This window comes from Benincasa hispida, unplaced genomic scaffold (genome assembly GCF_009727055.1).
Source record: "Benincasa hispida cultivar B227 unplaced genomic scaffold, ASM972705v1 Contig397, whole genome shotgun sequence".
In the NCBI taxonomy this organism is placed as follows: domain Eukaryota; kingdom Viridiplantae; phylum Streptophyta; class Magnoliopsida; order Cucurbitales; family Cucurbitaceae; genus Benincasa; species Benincasa hispida.
Genome location: NW_024064832.1, coordinates 36,039 through 46,849, shown reverse-complemented (window position 1 = coordinate 46,849; position 10,811 = coordinate 36,039). Strand labels below are relative to the sequence as shown.

The window sequence follows — 10,811 nt, the reverse complement described above, 5'->3', positions numbered from 1 at the left end:
AACACAAATATAAAATAATATAATAATATATCTTCTTAACACTCATTTTCTTTTGAAATTCAACAAAAACTCCAAAACCCACCATGTGTCACTTCTCAATTGCCCCAAGTGGCACCTTTTACTTGGACCACTTTGATGGAAAAAAATCTACCACATCATCAGATTGAGATTTTTTCGTTATGTTCTTTTCGGCTATATCTTCTTCATTTGAGCTCTAGTTTGAGTGACTCAAATTGTATTGGAATCGATATTTCAAGCTTTACCCAATGAACACTTTAAAGCACTCAAATTGTTAATAAAGTTATTCAAATTTGTTATCATCAAAATATTAAATAATTAATAAATCTTAATTAATTATTTGAGATTAATGGTCAAAAAGCCAACACAAAATAATGATAAGAAGACACTTTTTTTTTTTTGTCACAATCAAGAAATTTAAGAAAATGAACAATTAATAAATTCCAAGGGTACTAGAAAAACAATAAAAATGTCTAGTAAACACTACTACATAACTAAGAGTCATCGACGGTAACAAATGGACTAAACAACCTTGATTAAAATAGACACCATACGTATAAAATAAAATATCTTTTAAGATAATTTGATATGAAATATAATTTTATATAATTTTAAATTTTTATCTTTCTCTTTTAATTTTAATAAATTTCTTACCACTAGTTCTAAAACTTTAATTAAATAACAAATAATTTCAAGGGTACTAGAAAAACAATAAAAATGTCTAATAAACATTACGGCATAATTAAGAGTCATCGACAATAATAAATGGATTTAACAACATTGATTAAAATAGAGATCGTACGTATAAAATAAAATATCTTTTAAGATAATTTGATAAGAAATATAATTTTAAATAATTTTAAATTTTGATCTTTCTCTTTTAATTTGGATAAATTTCTTACCACTAGTTCTAAAACTTTAATTAAATAACAAAATAATTACAATTCCATTGTTATATTTAGTTTTTTAAAGATTTTTTTTCCTAAAATTATGCATGTTTACAATGGGCCACTTATTTTTGTTTACTTTTTCACCCACAAAACTATTTTATCCAAGATAGACATTTGTGGGATAACATTTGATCAGGTTGGGTGAAAGGTATGGCATGTTTTTGGACATAAATAGTTTATCATAGTTTGACAAGTAGTATACTTAGTTAGGCTTATTTGGAGTAAAGGAGAAAACTAATTATAGGAGAAATTGAGTGGTGCTGGATTTCTCTATTTCAATATAAATACTTTGATTTGTAATTGAAACATCACAAACATTTTCTTCCAAAACAAAACTATACAAAAGATTGGGTAGAAAAGAAAAAATATAGACGTAGAGAAGAAGAACAAGATGCGTACAACATTGAACTTTGTGGCTCTATCATTCATATTGTTTTCTTTATCTAGAGGGCAATCTCAATCTAGTGATGGTGTTTTCGATATGACAAAGTATGGTGCTATACCTAATGCTGAAATATCTCAGGTAAACTATCATTTTTTATTATCATCGATTGGGAGAAAAAAACATCTAGTGGCATCAATAAGATTTATTAATATATTTTAAAAATTAAATCGGCTCTAACAAATGCATGGAAGGAAGCTTGTGCATCAACAACCCAAAGTAAAGTCATTATTCCAAAAGAAACTTACAAGTTAAGTGCAGTTCAGTTGGTGGGCCCTTGCAAAAGCCCCATCGAAATTCAACTTCAAGGAACATTGCAGGCACCACCGGATCTAACAGGAGACGAATGGATTAGTTTCAGATATATCGATTACTTAACATTAACAGGTGGTGGTGTTTTAAATGGGCAAGGAAAAGTGGCGTGGGAGAAAAATGATTGCCATAAAAACCCAAAGTGTGATCGTATTCCTATGGTAAGCACAATTTAATCACGTAACAAAAATGTTTAGTACTGTTGGCCCATATATTATTTATTGTTACAATTTTAACTGTCAAACTAACATTTACATTTACTTTCTTTTAAGTAAATATATATAAGTATGATAATTTATTTTATTTAAAAAAATGCAGAGTTTGAAGTTAAGCGTTATAAAAAATTCGACAGTAAGTGATATAACGTCTAAAGATAGCAAGAACTTTCATGTCAATGTATTGGGTTGTAAGAACCTCACCTTCCAACATTTCACCATAAATGCACCAGGAGATAGTATTAATTCTGATGGAATTCACATTGGTCGATCTCTTGGGATTAATGTCCTTAATACAAACATTGGTACTGGGGAGAATTAATTGATACAGATAGAAATTTAGCCCATAGAATGTGCTTCTTTTTCCCTTCAGCAAGAAAATGAAAGAAACTATCCTCCTCCCCTTAGCAAAAAATGAAAAAATCTATTTATAGTGTTGGCAGGAATGCGTGAGACGCATCGTTGATGCTTGTTGCGCGAGGCGCATTGCGCGGTATGAATCGCGTAAAATCTGGAAAAAAGAACGAACGCATCGAGTTTTCCGTTTAATACTCGCCCTCGACACTCGCTTGATGGAATCTCGATACTCGTGGCATACTCGATGACCTTTTTAGTAATTAGCTCGATAACGTCGAGAACCTTACTTGATAGCTCGATAACAATTTCCTTGATGGTTGATTGAGTCATGTGAACCCATATCTCAATTCTCTATTTAAATAGGTAATTAAGGAAATTAATAAGTGTAAGTTAATTCCTATTGTTGACAGAGACAGGGAAATTTCTAAGTATTGGAATGAGATTTGCCTTAGTAGATTTGGAGTTGAGCTTAACTATGAAAATTTGCTAAGTGTGAAGTCAAAAAAGAAACATGTGTTTGTGTTAGGAAACATTAACACATGAGTGAAGCTTAGTTTGTAGAGGTTACAAAGAATTAAGTCTTAAAGTCAGAGGACAACCATGCGTGAGTTTATGAAAGTTTTTGGGCCCAAACGTTGCATGACAGGGGACCGCATGTTGGCTCGAAGCATTGGCAAGAGGGCTTCCCAAAAAGTTGCTTCATTTGCGTTGGGATGATAAGAGAACTGCATGAGCGAGAGTGAGAGGTGCTAAAATCAATGATGCAAGGTCACTGTGCAGACGATCGTGTAGCTACGTGGTGCTAAGCGATTGCTAAATCATCTAGGCAAGTGATGCATAGGCACTAGACAATAAACCGATACAACGGGCACTACACATAACGTGAGCGGCTACAAACGATAGGAAGCGCTAAAGATGATGGGTGTTGCACGATAGACACACATGCTTAGACGATGCAAAATTAAACACAATGAGCGACGTGCTAAAGTGGATGGGCGTGAAATCGTTAGACGATAGGCAGTATGGCGCTACACACGATGGGATGTACAATCTAGAGCCTAAGCAATGACACCGTAGGAGCTAGGCGATAGTTATGCACTAAGACCGATTGAGCGACAGCGAGATCATAACCAGCGGAGAGAATACGCGATAAGCAATTCAATTAACAGTGAGAGATTGCTAAATAGGGAGCTATACGATGGAGTGTAGTTTGTGCATGGTGCGGCAGTGCTACAGCGATTGGTAACAGTGAGAGGGCTAGATGATGAGCGATAGCGAGCTGGTTGGGTGATAATGCGTCAGCAAGAGATTTAGTAAACGATTAGAGCTATGCGATGAGTGCAAGAGCTACTAAACGATGGACTAGACGAAATGGGTCAAGTGTTTATGCAGTGGCTAAGACTTGCGTTATGCAAGGCTAATGAATTCACCCAGATAAGTGGCTGAACCGAGAGGAAATTGAACTTTGAGTTAGTAGAGGTGTGGAAACAATAGAGTTTCCTGGGCAAAGAAGTTTATGATGAGGAAAGACAACATCAACTTCATGCAATAGGTGAGTGGCATGGAAGTAAGTAAATGGCAAAAGAAGTAGGTGGTGCAAAGCTTGGTGCGAACAGCTCCAAAAGTTGCTAAAGTAGGAGTAATCGTTGCATTGGATAGCCTTAGAAATGAAAGAAGGATCGGTTCATTTGGCCTATAAATACCATACCGACCACAAGTGACTCTTTAGTTCATAACACAATTCTCTTCAAAGAACAGTAGGAAGAGTGTTTGAGAGCAGATCAAGAGGAAAACTATGGGCATTTCCAAGAGGAGGAGATGCTGTCAGATAGTGAGATCTGGAAGTAGCATCACTTAGGATGAGGATTTTTCCAGACTACTTGTTGCGTTTTGAGTGATCCAAACCACTTGAAAATCTTAAGAGTCTAGTTTTTCAAGGTAAGGGTTGTGGAAGAAGAAGCTCTAAGGAATCAGACTAGAGAATGGAGAAAATAAGAATGGTTGAGCTCTTGAGTATAGTTTAGGTAGTCTTGAATGATTTGAGAATTCCGAGAAAAACAGACTGGATTTAATAATCATTAGAATTTAAGGTACTCTTCCTGATACATTTTAAGAGCATTTTGTAGAAGAAAAGCATCTCGTAAATAAGGTCTAGAACTATGAATGAATATGCAGGCTTCAAGAAATAAATCTGGATTGTAGGGTTCATAAAGGGAGCCTCAAGGAAACAAAAGAACTTCTAGAGAGAAAGGTCTACTTACCAAGGGTGAGTGGTAATTTCCTTTGAGTCTTAAGAATAATATTAATAGAGTATATGTATGGCTTATATTATGGAATGAGTAATTAGCATTGAAATGAGAATAATGAACGGATGGTCAGGGGTTCATAAACCTAGTTCTGGAGCCTCGAGTAGAACCTCACAGGATGGTCAGGGGACCGAGACGTCTAGTTCCTGAGCCTGTCAGAGGAAACTCGATGGTGAATGGTAATAGGACTGCGTTGCCTAGTTTGAGCCCACATAAGCGTGATCTAATTTTGCACATAGAAACATGAAACACAAGAGATAAGCGTTCATGACTAAGTATCAGTTTAACTCTCGACCGTATTGTAGGTAGAGTTTGAGAACAGATCTCATTAATGAATAGTATTAAGTTTAAACAAAACAAAAAAACATATCTGACCGTTCGGTGTAGATGAGTTGTGAAGCAGACTCATTCGAGGCTAATTTGAATGTACTAATCTCGTAGTTGTGATATGTTTGTTACTTTATGATTGAAATAGACTCTAGAAAAGTGCTTACCACCTCACTAGCTTCTTGCAGTCATTATTTTCTTCATATTTTTCTTTCCCGGTATGTAAAATGTGAGAGTTTCAAGGTGCGCTAAGTTAAGGTCTGCCTACAGCCCCAAAATAACAACTTTCTGTTTTAGAGTTATTGATGTAAACTTTGTTAGTTAAGTCTGAAAGTTGTATAAATGTTATCACTGTTTGTAATTAAAGGGAGGGGCTTAGTCAACCAGTTTTGATTACAGTCTTTAGCTTAAAGTTAGCTAATGTAGTAATAGAGGATGGGGCAGTAGTAATTACAAAGAAGGGTGGTATTTGCCGTCTCACGCCTCCCCTCGAGCTGCGAAGAGGCAGGCTCGGGAGGCGGGATTACTCTCAACGCTTTACCTTAACAATTGTAACTTTATAGTATTCTACAAATACTACGCTGGATAATTGATGTACCAATGGTAATTTTGGTGTCTTACTCGATTCTCTTCCTTGTGTTGATCTATCTGGTTACATAATCTTCTTCTTAATGACTCTAAATGCTTGAGGACTGTTTTAATTAAAAAAATAAGTATTTGAAGCACATAATCACAACAATTTGGGGGAATTAACAAGAAAATATACATCCTTTAAAGACCTAACATGCCTTCACTTGAACCATTCTATTCCCTTCACAAATTCACTTCTATTTTTTAGTTCCACTTAAATTCAAGCTAGAAAGTAAGAGAAAATCTCTTGGTGGTTCACTGAAGATTTAAGAGATGAAATCACGTGAAGGTAGCTTGGATTGAGGAATTACTTCAAAGGTAATGTCATTGAAAAATTCTAATACCCTATGAACATGTTTATTTTGATGTCAAAAATTAAGGAATATAGAATGATTAAATGATTCTGTTTTCTTCCACTGCATGTATTTGTATTCTAGACATATAATTATATCACATATAATTAACTATCAGTTTATATTGTCTCATATAAACCTATAGTATTCAATGATGAACTAAAAATTCATATTAAATTTTACCTATATTTTATATAAGAAATCACAATTATATAAAATTAATATCTGATCATATTAAATATTTATTCCTCTCATTAAACTTTTTTATTATACATATCTTATAGCATCAATATTAATTGTATCTTATATAATTAAATCCCTTTATTAATTTGAAGTAATTCAATTAATCTAAAATTAATTTGTTCTCATTAATCTTTATTAAGCTAGACAAAGGGGACTTTGGACTATACAAATTGAAGCTCCAATGATAACGAGATTAATTAATTAAATTCTTTAATTAAATTAAATCACCTTTTATTAATTGTCGGTCGCTCATTAAAGACAGATCAACTCAGATCTCTTTATAGATATATTTCTTAGGGGGGGGGAGGGGGGGGTGTCCCTTGGTTGGGAATATCCTAAAACTTGCAGTTCATAATTTACTAAAGCATTTCTATTTTTGCATAAAATAATATCGAAGTTCCATTCATAAAAGTGTTATTAGAAATTGGCATTCTGTTATAAAATCTATAAAGAAACCTATGCTGGTTGAATACTTTAACTTTAAATGTAGAGAACATAAAATGGATCAAGTTTTAGTATAATGCCCACAAGATCGTATAAGTAATATGGATGAGATTGTACTCGTCTAGGGAACTCAATGGATGCGCACGACTTTGTATAATTGACTACAAACATGGTGATTAAAAATCATTCATGTGGAGAACATGCGAGTAAAGGCATCCTATGAAAAAAGACCGTTTCATGACAAACAACGTAATAGAGTCACTTTTCTTTATAACACTCAGTTTACTGTTAAAACTGACAATTTTCAAAATTAGATACGTAAGGTAAACTCGATTTAAATCTTAAACTACCCTATGAATTCTTGTTTATTCGGGAATTTTCCTTTGATTTGCATAGGAGAATGGTTCAATGCCACCCTCAAAAGCCTCCTGTTTTGGGATTAAAACTAGAATAGATAGCATGAGGATCAAATAGTCGTAAAGATGAAATTCACTCATACCCATCTTAGATGTTAGTAGTATAGGTTGTTCTCTTTAATTATTGATTGCCGTATCTTGAACAAAAGAAGCCTCCCTCCCTCTATGACAGAGAGGGAATGGTTTTATTAGTGGACTCTAACTAATTGTTCAATAGAGAATCAGTAAGAACTTAAGACGACACATTGATATTATAAGGCTCAAACGTAATTTCACCTAGCTGTAAATTCCAAATGCCCAGTGAAAGGATCGACTTACTGATTTATGGTTAAATCAAGTGGATAAAAATATATTTACAGTTAGGAGGGTGCAACTATTGAGCTTAGTGGTAATGTCAGTAGGCTTAATAATATTGATTAATTCTGTTTAACCAGTTTAGTCAATTAAAAAATCTCAAATCGTTGGAGCTTCCTATCTGTAGGTCCATAAGATCTCTCTACGTAGCTCGAAAAGATTAAATCTTCGTTAGAAATATTGACTGAAGTTTGAACTGTTCAAAATTCAATTTTAGGGTTTGGAATATATTTTTATTTAATATAATTAATGTTTATTATTGAAAATCAAATGTATTGGAGGTTCAATATATTCTGAATGATGATGAGAGAGTGAGTTATTACATGAAGGATCATATCTTTGAATTACGTGTTTTATTAATTTATATTTTGATAATAAATTATTATTATTTAATTAATTAAATGGTTTTAATTAATTATTTAAAATCAATCAAATTCAATTTTAACTCCAATGTCAGAAATTGAATTTAGTATGTTATGTAAATTATATGTTAAATATAATTAATGAGATCTTTTTGGGTTTTAAGTGGATTTACCATTTTTTCGATTCTTTGGTGCATTTCTTCTAAATCAACACACTAACTACTTTGATAAATGATGAAGTGCGTGCATGATGAAGTTGATTAAATACTTCAAACGTGCTGAGATTCATGAGATGATGTGAAATTTTTGGAAATTCCATGCTCTACTTCTTTTCCTTCTTCAAAAACCTTCTCAAAGCCACAGAAATCCCTATCAATAAGAGTTCCACACTCAATCAAGTCTAGGATCAATAGAGAAAGATTCTCTTGTAGTCTACTGAAGATTTGAATGTCAATTTCGTGGACATTGCAAGTAAGTGGAAATCTGGCAAATGTATTCAAGTGAAACCTTTTTATTGAAATTATGTGTTTTATAGTATAGCTTGTATCAAATTAATATAATCTACTAGGCTTAAATGATTATGTTATTTCCGTATTTTTTGGGCAATTTATTCTATTTAATTGGATGTAACCAATAAACAATGCATTCACCTTCACAAATTGCTCGTAAGTAAACTGAGTCAAAATTTACTTTTTACCCTGTAGTACAACCCAAACTCGTAAGTTATCACTGATATTCTCTAATAACATTTAGTCATAGTAAAGATATAGCATTAAAATCCCACTCGGGTTAGAAGGGTGTGACACATTATTGTTCAAGACTTTAAGAATGATCCGTTAAGAAGCTAATTTATCTAGCTTTTCTCTTATGTAGTGTGTTTCCAGCTCCCCAATCAAACTAATCCCAAAGTGGTAGCTATAGTCGACAAAACCCCCCCCCCTCTGCACTATTCAACTTATGTAATCAGTTTACGCGGCTCATAGGTAGGATTCACAATTCATTCGAATTAAGGCAAGTCACCTAATGGTCATTCCGGTGAAATGAAAGTCTCTGTAGCAATGGTATCTACGGGAGACTATTCATTTGCGTGGTTTGGTCTTATACAAACTCTTTGTATAGAATCCCCCGCTCGCATATTTCCACATGAATGGTCAGGAGCAGATCATTTGTAACACTTTACAATGATTAGAAACATTAGAAACGGTTTGTAATCTGTAGTGTCATAAGGATAACACTACTAACTTATCTCATCTACTATAGACGTTCATTTATACTTAAATCCATCTGTATGTCTTTACATACATGTTTAAGCTTCACCTAATAACCTTGATCTTAGTTTTCTGGTTTTGGTTTAGTGTAATAAATATCAATATAAATTAACACTTATTTTAATTAATAAAAACTATGTCGTAACAATAACAGTTAGCAAACTATAAATACCATGAGATTTAGGGCATCAACCCGAACAATTCAAATATTATTCATATTACATAAATAACGCTTTATTTTTAATAAATGGGTAACGAGATAATGCATATACACCTCAAAACTATAAATATTTTTAACTTTCTAGAATTTCATTCCGTGTTCATAAACACAACAATATTAAATATTAATTTGAGATTTTCCAACTTTTATTTATTTGCTCTTTTCCAACAAAATTGTCTTCATAGAGTCCTTAAAGAATCCAACATGGGATCTTATGATCTAATATTTGTTAGCCATTTATTGTACAAATTTTTTAGACTCATTATGAAATAAATACATTCATTAAATAAAGTCATTGTACTATAGAATCAAGAAGTTGTACTCTTATGCTCCATTACATGCATTTATCCCACAAGAAATTCTTTTAGCCTTCTATAAGTAACAATTATGTCATAACTATCTTTGAATCTCTTTATTATTGAATAGTAATTGTTTATTGATCCATCACAAATCAAATTTCTCTCGAGCCATACATAAGATTTAGAGATATTTTACTTAGCTTACTAAATAAAAGAAACTATTAATAAAGCAAGCATTTTTTAAATAAAATAGAGAAAAACTGAATGTGTAATGGCATTAAGATAGAAAAAGTACAATGGCAATACACAGATGTTAGCATCATGCTATTATGTAATACACAGAAAAAAATGTTCATAAAGAAGACATTTGTGGAATTTAACATTACTCAAAATATATATTGATAGTCTAAGGATACATTTCTTTTGTTCTTTCTAAAACAACAAAAGAAAAACTTATTTTGGTCACCCAACAAATTAATTCTAAGAGAATTTGGGTGCTAAAGTTTTAATGGCAATTACAAAAATAATTTAAAACTAGTTTGCTTTAGAAATAAAAAATTATTTATAAATTTTTTTTCAATCAAATAGTCATCTCTTAAAAAATAGTCTTAAGCCTAATGGAGAAGCTATAGGAGAAAGAGGAGAACAAATAAAAGGATTTTGGTTTTCCCAGAAATGATGGGCTTCACATTTAAACATTGAGATGTAATTGGCTTCCATTCCGGCTATATTGAGGTCAATGTTCGCTCGCTCTAACATCTTCACCACAATGGAAACCTTCGGGAACTACAAAGAAGTTTGAACCGCGAGCGCATTACTTGAAGTACTCTGATATTCTTAAAACAAAATAAATACCTTACTATCTTGACTTTTGATGGGACTCTGAAAAGGCAAGAACAATAGGGAACATGATCTCTGTCACTACTAATTTAAGTAATTAAAAATTAAATAAAAGGAAGGTTTAATAACTATTCGTACCTGTTTAATTACATTGGTTCTTGTGTATGGAAGTAAGTATCTGATCTATGAGAAATTGATTGCTGACATTGGACCATAATTATATCTTATAGTTCATATAGAAAGCGGTAGCAGTAGTGAGAAGCTGGCCATGTTTTGATCTAACGCCATTCGATGTATTCATCAAATGTACAATTCTTAACTATGATTCCCTCCACAGTTCTTCAACATTGTATTTTCCTAGGCTCCCTACACTATACCATGTCCGAGGCCACATGTCACACAGTACTTTTTACTTTGCTACTTCCATCCCCAACGTGCAGATTACAATCATCTCT

General features: G+C 32.8%; 1 pseudogene; it reads left to right on the top strand.

Moving 5' to 3' along the window:
* Window positions 1-1,298: 1,298 nt before the first annotated feature.
* Window positions 1,299-10,811, top strand: part of LOC120069450 — a 38,122-nt pseudogene continuing 28,609 nt past the window's right edge.